This window comes from Dendropsophus ebraccatus, chromosome 1 (genome assembly GCF_027789765.1).
Source record: "Dendropsophus ebraccatus isolate aDenEbr1 chromosome 1, aDenEbr1.pat, whole genome shotgun sequence".
Taxonomy (NCBI): Eukaryota; Metazoa; Chordata; class Amphibia; order Anura; family Hylidae; genus Dendropsophus; species Dendropsophus ebraccatus.
In genome coordinates this window covers 200392430-200406514 of record NC_091454.1, presented here as the reverse complement: position 1 = coordinate 200406514, position 14085 = coordinate 200392430, and positions in this window count along the sequence as shown.

Sequence of the window (14085 nt, the reverse complement as noted above, 5' to 3'; positions counted from 1 at the left end):
AGTCACAGGGGAGTAAAGCTGTGTTTGATCCTGTGGGCAGAATTTCAATTGCAAGTAATTTACCAGTCATCATGGCATATACTTCACGGCATGTCAAGAGGTTACATATACATCACGGTATGTCAAGAGGTTAAGTTTATTTTAATAATTTTATTCTATAATGTGTAAATGTAACCTCTGCATTGTGTATAAAAAGTGTTGCGGAATCTGTTGGCGCTATACAAATAAATTGTAATATAAAGCAGATTTTTTTTTTTTAAATATATAGTTTTTCCCTTATTTTTAGGGAAAGGTAGGTTTTTTTTTAAATATAAATTCTTTATTTAAACCGTTTTCCACCCATAGACAGTAGACAGAGTGTACACAACTCCGACCCCGCAATTACCACAATACAACGGAATCATGAACTGACACTAGCAGGTTGCAGGTACAGCGTAGCCGCCCCACCCACCTCCATACAACCATTTTCTTTTGAATGAATCATAAACCAGGCAAGTGAGCGGACAGACCACTCACTGGCCAAAAAACCATCAGAATGTAGGAAGAAGAGAGAAAAGAAAGGCATACACTTGGAGAATCCAAGCAAAAGAAGAAGAGAAAACAGAGGGGAAAAAGGGGGGGGGGAGAATAAAACAGAGGGGAATGGGGTGTGGGGGGCAAAGAAATCCACCCACTACAGGCGCCACATTTGTCCATTGCATGCCTGTGTACTAGAAATCCATGTCCATCCCCAACAGGGAGGCGTAGGTGGCAGTGTCTCATAACTCAGACCAAGCCATCCTGGTGCATGTGAATCAGCCAATGGAGTTGTCAAGGGAGGAGATCAGGACCTTTATCCTCATCAATTCGTTAACCTTGGTGAGCCATAGAGAAATAGGTGGAGGAACCGCCCGCTTCCAGTAGAATGGGATGCAAGCTCTCGCTGCCATTACAAGGAAGTGGAGCAATGAACGTCGATATTTCTTCACTGAGATCTTGCTGTGGTGGAGGAGAAACAGAGTCGGGGTAAAGGAAATTCGGTATCCCGGTGACCTCACTAGTCACTCTCTTCACTGTCTCTCAAAAGGAGGACAAGGAAGGGCAGGACCAAAAGATATGTAAGAAAGTGCCCTCAGAGGCACTGCACCTCCAGCAAGTCCGGTCGGCCAGATAGCAAGCCGTTTGACTGGGAACCGGTGTCACGGCCGCGGCGGCGTCCCGCGTTCCGGGCCGCCGCCGCGACCGCTTCCTGCCCCATGCAGCAGCCGGTGTCCATAGTCGGGGACCCGGCGCTGCTATCACCTCGGCCCCGGGGGGCGCCTCACCTCTCCACGCTCCTGTCTCCTGCTGTGCCGGCCGGCGCGCGCGCCCCCGCCTCCTAGGGCGCGCGCGCGCCGGCTGTCTCAGATTTAAAGGGGCAGTGCGCTCCTAATTGGTAGTTGCACCTAATCACTCCCCTATAAATCCCAGCATGCCCTGTCCCCTGGGTTGGAGCCTCTACATGCTTCCCATAGCGTTTGGCCCAGCTCCCTGTTGTTCCTGAGTCCTGTCCGTTACCTGGTCCCAAGTCCCTGTTCCTGAGTCCTGTCCGTTACCTGGTCCCAAGTCCCTGTTCCTGAGTCCTGTCCGTTACCTGGTCCCAAGTCCCTGTTCCTGAGTCCTGTCCGTTACCTGGTCCCAAGTCCCTGTTCCTGGTTCCTGTTCCCCTGTCACTCCACCTGTTCCTGTGTCCAGCCTGTCACGTGCTCTCTCATCTGCAGACTATTGCCTGTGCCATCTCCTGCCACGCCTCGCCTGCCGACACCAGCAACCAAGCCAGGGGTAGCGACCTGGGGGTCGCCTGCCGCAGCAAGTCCATCCCGCCTTGCGGCGGGCTCTGGTGAAAACCAGCGGCCCCTTAGACTCCGCTCCCAGGTGAGGTTTGTGCCATCGCTGGTGCCGGTCCAGTGGATCCACTACTCCGGGCGTTACAGTAGGCTCCAACCATGGATCCCGGCGAGGTGCCTGATCTCCGTGATGTCGCCAGAGTGGTCACTCAGCAGGTGCAACAAATCCAGAAGCAGTCACAGCAGATCCAGCAACTCACTGCCGCCTTACAGCAGCAGACTACTGCCCAGCGCACACCACCTCCTGACGCTTCTTCTTCACTCCGACTGGCCCTCCCAAGCAAGTACTCTGGGGACTCTAAGTTGTGCAGAGGATTCTTGACTCAGTGCACCATGCACATTGAACTTTTGAGTAGTCAGTTTTCCACCGAGCGCTCTAAAGTGGCTTTCATCATCAGCCTATTAGAAGGTAGAGCCCTGGCCTGGGCCACGCCACTGTGGGACCGTGATGATCCAGTTGCTGCCAATCTCCGGGCCTTCCTATTCGAGTTTCGCTCCGTCTTTGAGGAACCTGCCCGTGCTTCTTCAGCCGAGACTGCTCTCCTCAACCTCTCTCAAGGCAGCTCCTCTGTTGGTGACTACGCCATCCAGTTCCGCACCCTGGCAGCCGAATTGGACTGGAACGAGGCCGCCCTATTGGCCACCTTCAAGAAGGGCCTGTCTAGTCGTGTGAGAGACGTGCTCGCTGCCCGAGACCTGCCTACCTCCCTGAACGAACTCATTCTACTGGCCACCCGAGTTGATACTCGTTTTTCGGAGAGGGAGGAGGAGGTTCGGCATGAACATTTACTAACCCGTTCCCGTCGCCATCCCCAGCTGGCGCCGGTTTTTCCAGAATCCTGACCTTTCGATGTCCCAACCCTCTCCTGAGATTCCTATGCAGGTGGAACGGGCTCACCTGACGCCTGATGAAAGAATCCGGCGCCTGGAGCAGAATCTCTGTCTCTATTGCGGTGGTTCCGATCACTTCCGGCTGGGATGTCCCCTACGTCCCCAAACATCCGGAAAATGCTCGCACCTAGGTCCGGTGGGACAGGTGTCCCTAGGTGTGAATGCCACCATTCCAAGTCTGTCTATGCCAGTTTCCATCCGGACTCTCTCAGGACGAAATCATCAGACTACTGCCTTCCTCGATTCTGGGTCAGCAGGCAGTTTTATTGCGGCAACATTGGTCCAAAGATGGCGGCTACCCGTGACCCGACTAGCCAGGCCCCTGTCTATCTCCTCGGTCACAGGCGAAATTCTTACCGACCGTGTGTACTACCAGACCGCACCTTTAGTCCTCCAGGTGGGTCCTTTACATCAAGAAGAGATATCCTTCTACGTCCTGCCCCATTCTTCCCCCGCGGTCCTCCTGGGACTCCCGTGGCTGCAAGAACATGCCCCTCAACTGGACTGGAGAACCGGGGAGATTCTCAGTTGGGGTCAGGACTGTTCCAACCAGTGTCTCAGGTCACCTCAGACCAAGTGTACTATGTCGTTTCCTGTCCCAGCCAAGCCTCTACCCGACCTACCGGCAGAAGACCAAGACTCGGCGGATGCCTTCTCTGCCGAGGTGTACCCTCTCTCCGTACCCAAGACTAAGGTCGTGTCCTCTCACCACCGGGAGAACTTACAGAAGGTCCTCGTCCACAGACCCACAGTCCCTTGCCATGTTTTACCGCCTGATCGCCTAGCACCAGTCGTCACCTCCTCGCTTCAGAGAGTACCCCCCGGAAAGACTCATGTTCACCCTGCGCTTCGAAGAGGTATTTTGAAGTGGGGTCATTCCTCGTTGGAGGCCGGGCACCCTGGAGTCCGTAAGACCGGCCAACGGATCTCTCGCCACTACTGGTGGCCTAGTCTGTTTCAAGATGTCAAAGACTTTGTGGCTTCCTGTGCCATCTGCAGGCAAGAAAGAGGGGGAGGCCAAAGGGGGGGGGTACTGTCACGGCCGCGGCGGCGTCCCGCGTTCCGGGCCGCCGCCGCGACCGCTTCCTGCCCCATGCAGCAGCCGGTGTCCATAGTCGGGGACCCGGCGCTGCTATCACCTCGGCCCCGGGGGGCGCCTCACCTCTCCACGCTCCTGTCTCCTGCTGTGCCGGCCGGCGCGCGCGTCCCCGCCTCCTAGGGCGCGCGCGCGCCGGCTGTCTCAGATTTAAAGGGGCAGTGCGCTCCTAATTGGTAGTTGCACCTAATCACTCCCCTATAAATCCCAGCATGCCCTGTCCCCTGGGTTGGAGCCTCTACATGCTTCCCATAGCGTTTGGCCCAGCTCCCTGTTGTTCCTGAGTCCTGTCCGTTACCTGGTCCCAAGTCCCTGTTCCTGAGTCCTGTCCGTTACCTGGTCCCAAGTCCCTGTTCCTGAGTCCTGTCCGTTACCTGGTCCCAAGTCCCTGTTCCTGAGTCCTGTCCGTTACCTGGTCCCAAGTCCCTGTTCCTGGTTCCTGTTCCCCTGTCACTCCACCTGTTCCTGTGTCCAGCCTGTCACGTGCTCTCTCATCTGCAGACTATTGCCTGTGCCATCTCCTGCCACGCCTCGCCTGCCGACACCAGCAACCAAGCCAGGGGTAGCGACCTGGGGGTCGCCTGCCGCAGCAAGTCCATCCCGCCTTGCGGCGGGCTCTGGTGAAAACCAGCGGCCCCTTAGACTCCGCTCCCAGGTGAGGTTTGTGCCATCGCTGGTGCCGGTCCAGTGGATCCACTACTCCGGGCGTTACAACCGGTACCAACAAAACAACACTTTGTAGCCAGTGTCCTGAAGGCGGGAACTCAAAGAACTCCAGTGAGCTCGTTCAAGGATATAAGTTCACTCATTTGGGGTCAAGGTCAAGCCCAGGTAAGTTTTTTTTTTAAATTGATTTAGTTAAACAAATACCATTTCTTTTGTTCAGACTGCTTTCACTAATCATAATGTAATGACTTCGCTCTGACGCCCAACGACAATGGGGCTTAAAATCCTCATTTTCAGCGCCCTGTGTTTTATGCAAATGTGACAACATTTTAGAATGGGGAAAAGCCATATTTAGAGAAATAAATTATTAAAGGTTGTAAAGTAAGATATTTTATTTTCAGATCAATGTCAACGACCATTAAAGCTTTCCAAGAGAACTACTTTGTGTAAACTACAAAATGGAGAACGAGACATTTTACTTTCATTTAGTCACTTTTTCAAAAAGCATTGAGGAGCGGTGTTTGTCCTTTGTAATGTTGTTCCTGCTTTACATCATAAGCATTATAGGAAATCTAGCCATATTTATAGTGATTTTCCTGGATGAGCATTTACATACCCCTATGTACTTCTTCCTGCGCAACTTGTCCTTTGTAGACATGTTCTATACTACAGTAACACTTCCTAAATTACTAGATGTCATCCTCACAGGAGATAACAGAATATCCTATATTGCCTGTTTATCTCAATTGTATTTCTTATTTTCCTTGGCCACTATAGAGATTTTTTTGCTCACCACAATGTCTTATGATCGATATGTCGCCATTTGTAACCCGTTAAATTACGTCCTTCTCATGGAAAGAAGAAAATGCCTTCAGCTTGTGGCAGGTTGCTGGATCACCGGATGCTCTAATGCTGTTATTTTCACAATTTTTGCATCTACTTTAAATATTTGTGGCTCTAGAGACATAAAACACACGGTCTGTGACATGAAGTCTCTCACTATTCTTTCCTGTGGGAACAAAGAAAGGTTTAAACTTATGAACTATCTGGACACATTTGTATTCGGACTCTGCCCATTCTCACTCATCCTCGTTTCTTACTCAAAAATAATATTAAACATAATGAAAATCCATTCCACTGGGCAGAGATATAAAACTTTCTCCACCTGTTCATCCCATCTCATCGTTCTTCTCTTATTCTATGGATCCGTCTTCTGTATTTACTTCCGGCCACCATCCGAGAAATCAGAGAAAATTGACATTATATTTTCACTCTTTTATCTAGCTGTAACCCCCACACTGAATCCCCTCATATACAGTCTGAGAAACGGAGATATAAAAGATGCTATAGGGAAAAAGCTAAAAATTTTAAAAGATTTATAATGTAAGAGTAAGGACCTTTAAAGAGAACCTGTCACCCCCACATGCTGGGGCAGAGCCCGGCTGACCCCCCGGTGCAGACCCATATACTTACGGCTTCCATGAAGTCCCATTCCCGGAGCACGTCCTGACGTGGAGAAATCCCCGTCTGAAGCCACGCACGCACTGCCCAGAGATGAGTCTGACGTCCATAGAAGATGACTGGAGCCGTCATTCTCTACGGGCGTCGGACTCATCTCTGGGGAGCACGCGCACGGCTTCGGACGGGGATTTCTCTGTAGCGGGACGTGCTCCGGGAACGGGACTTCATGGAAGCCATAAGTATATGGGTCTGCTCCGGGGGTCGGCCAGGCTCTGCCCCGACATGGGGGTAGACAGGTTCCCTTTAAAGCTTACCAGCTCTTTCATGCCAGTATGTAAAGCAGTGGTTCTCCTTTTTTATTTTTAGTGATTTGTAACTGAGCCCCCTTGTAGTGTCTTCTATTACATTTCACTTTTCACAAGCTTCATCTTTTAGTCTCCTCTCTTTAAAGGAGAAGTCTGTCCAGGAAGTAAAAAGTGATTATGGGCAGGGGGGTGGGGGCAAAATAAAAAACAAGTTATAGTTACCTATCCCACTGCCGGTGCAGAACCATGTACCGCTCCTGGACCCTGTTGGCTGTCTATTGAGCTCCCCGCCAACTATGTCATAACCCAGCTGACACATGCCCCACTCAGCTAGTTTGTGACTAGTGAAAAGTCAAGAGCCAGAAGTCAGAAAGCCAGAAATACAATGCAGGATATAATGCTGGGTTAAGATATACTAGTAAACTAGGCACCATCACAGGCAAGGAATACATGCAAAGTGAGGATACTTATGGAACCTGGAGTCCCAGCCCCATGTGTGATTGAGGCTGAGGCGTGCCCCTGGCAATCAGCCAGGCAAAGCGCTAGGGACACTGTCGGCTCTCCTGTCAGGCGGCCCGGTATCTGACAGAGGTGCAGCACAGGCACTGGGAGCAATAAGCATAGTGTTTTTTATTTTCCCCCCACCACCTGCCCGTAATAATTTTTTACCTCCCCGCCAGACCTGTAATGTTTTTTAGATTTGTTCAATGCCCTAGAGGGACCAATGTGAAACATCTTTCCTGTTATGGAGCTTTAAGGATTGGAGTGCACAATTTAAATATTGTTCTCTTCTTTCTTCATCAAATGGTTTTCTGTGTAACAGTAAAAAGTAAAAGAGTTGTCTGGCATAAACTGCACATCTACACTATTACCAGGGCTGTGGGGAACACAATAATGCAGCATACTTATCCGTCCCGCTCTGCTGCTGCGGCCATTTTCCATTCCTCCCATTGTCCTCCATTTTCTACTTCGTCATGTTTTTGATAACTGTTTATGCTGAGTTATCATTTCCTGTGGGAACGACACATCAGGGGACGTTGGAAAAACAACCAACTATACTGTGGTATACTCAGAAGGTCGTGGGCAGCCCATCTGTCCTAGTAGTATGGGCATAACCAATGGGGTGTTAGTCAGCATGGTATACTACTTAGCAACCAGCCCTTTCTGAATAATAGCTTTATAGGTGGATATCCAACAGAATGCTGCACTTTTGCTATATACCCTACAGTGGCATTACATGCTGACCTCCAATAAAAATCAGTAACAGGGCCCCCCCTCTAGAAGGCAGAATTATTATATATTTGCAGGTACTAGGTATGACTGCTACTTTTACACACCTTAGAGTTACATCCATTATCTTCTTTACTGCAGATTGTCTTTATCATGCTGAGAAATTTGAATTTTAGCTGTTTTAAAGACAAAATAAAAGTATGTGAGGGCCTTCCAGTGCTATGTGTGTTCTAGCAGAGCTAGTACATGTTAAGGACATCAATGACCCTTCTGAATATCCTCACTCCTGTGCTTAGCCATTGACTTCTAAATCACCAAAAAAAAGCTGTGATAGTAAAACACGTTCAAATTTTTAAACCCTTAGTTCAGTGTTCAATGCCATTAATGTATAACTTAGAACTACAAGTTTAGGCAAAATGTATTAAAATTGTGCTAAACAAAGCTAATTCTCAACAAGCAATGAAACTCAAGAGAAGGAAAAACCCCTGTTGTGGAAACCTCTAGGGAACCACGGCTGAAGAATTGGCATTTTCTTAGGCTTAAATAAACCATAACTTATCAAATGAAAGCAAAATTGAAAGGCAGCTGTAGGATAAAGATTAAAAAAGGGAGGGAAGAAAGGATTTTTTTTTCTTTCTTGTGGCTATGTTCACACAACGTAACTTTTGTATTAATCATGGCAATTGTTGCCCATTGGTTATACAAAATTTACATTGCACTGCAGTCTGAGGGATTTTGGGGATGCCTAGTGGCCGCACGAAAAACTGACCTGTCAGTTTTGTGCGGAAGCTATTCATTAAATAGCGGCTGCACAAGCCTGACAGGTCACACAATGGAGAGTTCGGCTCTGTGCCTAGCAAAATCCCGGAACTGCCGGTGTTTCACATAGTTTGAACCTTACCTGTGAGAGGAAGAGAGAGATAACAGAGTAAGTTATATCTATTTCATCCTCCTAATGGCAATACACTACATATGCAATACTATATATGCACACATGCATTCTTTACTTTTAAAGCAGAACCACCTGTGCTTAAGTGTATATCAGTATATATGAGTGTACTAAAGGCCCTATAATACGAAGTGATTATCGGCCATTACGGGCAATAATCACTTTGTGTAATAAAAGGCAACAATCAGCCGACATGCATGATTAATCGTCTTTCAACATGTTGGAAGACGAAATACAACGATAGCAACAATCTTCTGCCATCGCTCTGTGTAATAAGAGCAGCGTCAGTAGACCACAAATATCTCCTTTGGGTTCCCCGGACTATCTCTGGATCATTCAAGGAGCCCCGCCCCCAAGATCCCTGCGGCCTCTCCCCCCCCCCCCCATACTTACCAGCTCGCTGTTGATGCGTGTAGTTGCGCCGACAGTGAGCGGGGAATGAGGCCTGCGCTTGCTTGTTCCCGCTTATCGCCCCGTTTAATAGGGGCTTAACTTGACACAATGGGGGTGGCCCTTTGTCTGTCTGCTGGATTAAGCAAAAATCTCAATAAGTCCTGCTATCTGAGACTGCTATGCAGAAGTCACAGAAATCTGAGCAAAGAAACATCCTCAAGTACTCAGGAGGGAGTAAAAAAAAACCAACTTGATACACAGTAGGTTGTTATTACAATTTATACAGTTTACGTCCGTGTGCCTCCTTTTTGCAATGCGGTGCCCCCATTCTGTCCACTTGGTGAGCAGAGTGAAGACAAAATTGTTGAGCCAAAAATGAGTGACTTTTTACCTGTGTGCACTAGATACAGACCTTGACAAATGTCCTCCAGTACAATATATTGTATTGGTATTTCGGGATGTAAACTTAGGTTTGTGCAATATATTAGGATTAGGGATGAGCGAACCGAACCGTTACGAACCAGATTCGTTACGAACTTTGCAAAAAGTTTGTGACGAAGTTCGTTAAAATCGCAACAGCGTCGCAAAACTGTACTTTAATCAGAGAATAGAACAGGCTACAAAGGATTATTACTCCTATAATCCTTTGTATCCTGTTATTATGTGAATATCAAGGTGTGTGAGGAAGTGCCTGAGCGTCCATGCTCTTTCTCATTGTGTGTCTAGACTGCAGAGAGAGAGGAGGTGTACGTTAGGCAGAGAGGGAAAACACATAGATTACATATCAAAACAACTGGATAATACAGGGAGAGATAGAGAAGAAGTATATATTGTTTGTGAGAGAAGCCGGAGAGAGGAAGATAAAAAAAAAAAAATCGCAAGATACAGGGAAAGCTTGATAAGCTCATACATAGTGAAAGAGGCTGAGAAATCAAGAGTTAGGTAGAGAGAGGGAGAGATAGCCATCTAACTCAAAAATCGTGATATCTAGGGAGAAATAGGGAGATAAAAAAAAAGAAATAGGGAGAGAAAAGTGAGAAGAGTCACTCAGGACACGTAGCATTGAACCAGCTACTGTTCCGTGACAGAGAGGAGACGCTAAACGTTTGTTTGTGATCAGCTGTTGTAGGTGACGCTAAGTCAGCGCCTCACAAAAGCTGTCCGTTTGTGCTCTGCTGGTTGCCGTTAACCCCGGCTAGCTGCCCGCAACCAAAAAAGTTTAAAAAAAAACTTAACAAATAAACCAAATTTTTTATTTTTTTTTTAACAGCTGTTCTAGGTGACGCTAAGTCAGCGCCTCACAAAAGCTGTCCGTTTGTGCTCTGCTGGTTGCCGTCAAACCCCCTCTAGCCACCCGCAACCAAAAAAGTAAAAAAAAACCTTAAAAAAAAAAAAAAGTTGGTTTGTTTATTTGTTTGTGATCAGCTGTTCTATTTGAGGCGAAGTCAGCGCCCCACAAAAGCTGTCCGTTTGTGCTCTGCTGGTTGCCGTCAAACCCCTCTAGCCACCCGCAACCAAAAAATTTTAAAAAAAACCTTTAAAAATTTTTTTTAAAAAGTTGGTTTGTTTGTTTGTGATCAGCTGTTCTATTTGAGGCAAAGTCAGCGCCCCACAAAAGCTGTCCGTTTGTGCTCTGCTGGTTGCCGTCAAACCCCTCTTGCCACCCGCAACCAAAAATGTTTAAAAAAAAAATTGCGCTTCACTCCCACCACCACTAGTGGAGGTATCAGAAGTCGCTACAGCCTGCAAGCCCTCATGAGCGATTTCATGCAGCCAGCTGGTGAAGAAAGGACACAGCACCGGACTCATGGCGTGGACCAGCATGAGCTCAGCCACCAGGTCACAGCCTACCTTGATTCTACCCTGCCCCAAAGTGTCACCGCCCCCGTGCAGTACTGGGCAGAAAAACTCGAGATTTGGCCTCAACTGGCAGAGTTTGCCTTGGCTCTGCTGTCCTGCCCAGCCAGTAGTGTGGCGTCAGAGAGGGTATTTAGTGCGGCGGGTAACATCATAACACCGCAAAGAACGAGGCTCCCTTGCCACAGTGTGGAGATGCTCACTTTTTTGTTAAGATGAATCATGCCTGGATTACATCGGATTATATCACCCCCCTGTCTGATGTGAATGACTAAGTCATCAGTCACCCGTCTTGCATGGCAATCCGTGTGTCCAAGAAATTGACCTTGATATCCTAGATATGTGCCCAACGTAAAAATCCGTAATTGAACTTATTAAGTAATGTTCCCCCCTTAGACCCCAAATTTTTTTTAAAAATCACCTTAAAAATTCCCAACTTAATTCGGATACATTTGAAATAACAGATCCCCATTTCCAAATTTGATGCCCATGGCGTATTGGCCATTTAACATCTCCACACCAGATTAATGCCTTGCACCAGTGCACCGTCCAACCCATACCCCAAGACCAGTAGCAACCCTAAAATAATCCCCACGACTATGCTTCAAAAAGTGTGGATTTCACCTTTTGTGAACTATAGCCGTGGAGTTCTATCCCTGGCACCCGTGCCAAGGAACACTACTCACCGTTTTGTGAGTGGGTACTAACTGTTCTTGAGGTATTTTGTGGATATCATGAGAGTAGTGAAATCTTGCACCGCAAATCCCGATGAGGTTCTTCTGTGTGCAAATTATTTCACGCCTCTCATGCAGTCACGCGTGGAATAAGGCTGTCTATGGGGTATATATCACGGAGGCTGCTGTCCTTCAACTGTGATATAAAAAACCACCACAGTTAGTTACAGCAACAAACAGTTGCTGAAAGGCAGGTTATCTTGCCTTCTTTACGGGTGCCTTTACAATAGGAGGCTTTTTTGTGGTTCCCTGCTGGCTAAAATCCACAGCGCATCGTTGGTTGATTTTATGCCACCTTCAGTACTATGGGGCTGGGCGCAAATACCCAGTTCAGCGCAGAACTGCTTATGTCCGGCCGGCACCCTAGTACTGAATGCCATTTGGTGAACTGTATAAAAAGGCCCTGTGGATTTTACTCAGCAGACCCGCAGCCACATGTGAAGGTACCAATAGGGTGAGGTTTTTTGGGAGTGACAAAAGCGAGGGTGGGAGGTCACTCCCATACCCCATCAGGGGTTTTTCCCCTACCCACTTTAAAAGATAAGTCCAGGCAGTCAATAACTTTCTGTACCCTTACTTGACCCAGAAACTTATTAATTGACCGGACTTATCCTTTAAGCCAGCTGGTGCGGGCACTTAAAAAACACAAAAGCATACATCTATTGTATTGGACGCTACACCCGGTTAGGACATCAAACTGGGGTTAAGAAAAAAAAAAAATATATATATTTGGAAACATACTGGGTGGAAGCTGCTTTCTCAACTTGTCTGTTTGTAACAATACTAGCCTGAGAGCCATCAACTGCTGCCTTCTCCTGGTCCTCAACTGGTCTGTTTTAAATAATACTGACATGGAATCAATCAAATGCTGCCTCCTCCTCAAGTAGCCGCTCCTCAATAATACTGGCCTGGAATTGATCAACTGCTGCCTCCTCCAGTTGCTCGAGTAGTCTGTTTTTAATTATACTGGGCTGGAATAGATCAACTGCTGCCTCCTCGTCCTCAATTAACCTCTCCTCCATAATCCTGGTCTGGAATAGATAAACTGCTGCTGCCTCCTCCTCAAGTAGCCTCTCCTCAATAATACTGGCCTGGAATTAATCAACCGCTGCCTCCTCCTGCTGCTCAAGTAGTCTGTTTTTAATTATACTGGCCTGTAACCGATCAACTGCTGCCTCATTCTCCTCAAGTAGCCTCTCCTCGATTATACTGGCCTGGAATCAATCAACTGCTGCCTCCTCCTGCTCTTCTAGTAGTCTCTTTATAATTATACTGGCCTGTAATCGATCAACTGCTGCCTCATCCTCCTCAAGTAGCCTCTCCTCGATAATACTGGCCGGCAATCAATCCACCGCTGCCTCCTCCTGCTCTTCTAGTAGTCTCTTTTTAATTAGACTAGCCTGTAATCGATCAGCTGCTGCCTTATCCTCCTCAAGTAGCCTCTCCTCAATAATACTGGCCTGTAATCGATCAACTGCTGCCTCCTCCTGCTCTTCTAGTAGTCTCTTTTTAAATATACTGGCCTGTAATCGATCAACTGCTGCCTCCTCCTCCTCAAGTAGCCTCTCCTCGATAATACTGGCCTGGAATCAATCAACTGCTGCCTCCTCCTGCTCTTCTAGTAGTCTCTTTTTTATTAGGCTGGCCTGTAATCGATCAACTGCTGCCTCATCCTCCTCAAATAGCCTCTCCTCAATAATACTGGCCTGTAATCGATCAACTGCTGCCTCATCCTCCTCAAGTAGCCTTTCCTCAATAATACTGGCCTGGAATCGATCAACTGCTGCCTCATCCTCCTCAAGTAGCCTCTCCTCGATTATACTGGCCTGGAATCAATCAACTGCTGCCTCCTCCTGCTCTTCTAGTAGTCTCTTTTTAATTATACTGGCCTGTAATCGATCAACTGCTGCCTCATCCTCCTCAAGTAGCCTCTCCTCGATAATACTGGCCTGGAATCAATCAACTACTGCCTCCTCCTGCTCTTCTAGTAGTCTCTTTTTTATTAGACTGGCCTCTAATCGATCAACTGCTGCCTCATCCTCCTCAAGTAGCCTCTCCTCAATAATACTGGCCTGTAATCGATCAACTGCTGCCTCATCCTCCTCAATTAGCCTCTCCTCAATAATAATGGCCTGGAATCAATCAACTGCTGCCTCCTCCTGCTCTTCTAGTAGTCTCTTTTTTATTAGACTGGCCTGTAATCGATCAACTGCTGCCTCATCCTCCTCAAGTAGCCTCTCCTCAATAATACTGGCCTGTAATGATCAACTGCTGCCTCATCCTCCTCAAGTAGCCTCTCCTCAATAATACTGGCCTGGAATCGATCAACTGCTGCCTCATCCTCCTCAAGTAGCCTCTCCTCGATTATACTGGCCTGGAATCAATCAACTGCTGCCTCCTCCTGCTCTTCTAGTAGTCTCTTTTTAATTATACTGGCCTGTAATCGATCAACTGCTGCCTCATCCTCCTCAAGTAGCCTCTCCTCGATAATACTGGCCTGGAATCAATCAACTGCTGCCTCCTCCTGCTCTTCTAGTAGTCTCTTTTTTATTAGACTGGCCTGTAATCGATCAACTGCTGCCTCATCCTCCTCAAGTAGCCTCTCCTCAATAATACTGGCCTGGAATCGATCAACTGC